We start from the raw sequence: 1509 nt of genomic DNA, 5'->3' as shown, positions 1-1509 counted from the left end.
AGAATATATTAATATATCAATATGTCTAGCTCTAAATCAGAATCTGCATCTATATCCAAATCTATGTTTATATCTAGAACTAGATCTATATCATATCTAGACAAAGATATAGCTATAGATCATATATGCATATATGTATTATAGAGAGTAATATTAATACATATACAGCTATATTTATATATAAATATGCATGACATAGATATCAATGATCGAAAGAATTTGAGAGTTTTCAAGGCAGTGAGAATCTGTAGATACATGATTCAAAACAGGGAGAATCCAACAGGAGAGAGCATGGCCTTTGGGGCAGCTTTAGCCCTCAAACCACCATTTCTGAAATCAGCTGCTATGAGTATAAAAATCTGTCCAGAGACTGTAGCAGTTTCAAGTGGCCTGAAGGACAAATCCTGTAGTTCAGGATTCACTAAGTATAAAAGTATTCTAAATACTCCAACTTTTCACTTGAGGTTTCTAATACCTATTCCCTAAGAGCAAATATGAGCCTGAAATTGACCAGACACAGTAACTGAAGTCAAGAACCAAATCAACTCAATTTCTTTTAAGATTAAAATGATCTGTCCTTACCTTTGTCACATACCAGAAGCACAAGTGAAACACCTCTGGAGAAAAATTAAAAATATCTATTGGTGCATATTTTTTCAAGAAAAGAAAAAGTGGACAAACAACAAGACAAGGCTTAACTCAATGTCACTACAGAGAAACAGATAATAGAAATAGACTAAGAAATCAAGTTATGTGACATGAGTTTTAAAATAAGTATAACCAATATGTTCAAAGAATTAAATGTCATGATAGAGAATCTTGCACATCATACAAAAGCATATAACAGAATACGATGGAAATTCTTGACATGAAATGTACAACAAATGTTTACTGATCATTCAAAATATGAGAGTTTTGTTTTATGAAATAAATATAATTTAAGAAAAGTATGAGAAAACACCTGCCATGTAAACTATAATCATATGATGACTGGAGTGTTTATATTAACATCAAACTAAGTATACTTTTAAACAAGAAATATTTCCAGGAAGAGAGGGATGTTTTACAGTGATAAGGTAGTCAGTTCACATAGAAGATATAAAAATCCTAAATGTATATGAACGTAACTAAAAAGCTTCAAAATCCATGAAGCAAAATCTAACAGACCTGAGAAGAGAAATAAATCCACAATTATACTTGGAGATTTTCAACACTTGTTCATAGTTGATAAAACTAGTAGGTAAAAAGAAAAAAAATAGCAAGTATACACAAAGCTTTGAAAAAGTTATCAACAAAGGACTTAATGTGCATATGTAAAACTGCCCAAGAAACGTACAATAGAATAGCTGTTCTTTCCAAGGGCATAATGAACACTCACTATGGTAGTCCATATGCTGTGTAATAAAATACATATTAAAACATGCAAAATACTGATATTATACCAAGTATATTCTCTTAGTACAATATAACTTGTTTATTAATAACATAATTTATTTGAAAAATCTGACA

This window comes from Propithecus coquereli, unplaced genomic scaffold, assembly GCF_000956105.1.
Source record: "Propithecus coquereli isolate 6110/MARCELLA unplaced genomic scaffold, Pcoq_1.0 Scaffold25, whole genome shotgun sequence".
NCBI classification, from domain to species: domain Eukaryota; kingdom Metazoa; phylum Chordata; class Mammalia; order Primates; family Indriidae; genus Propithecus; species Propithecus coquereli.
Note: the sequence above shows the minus strand (reverse complement) of the source record.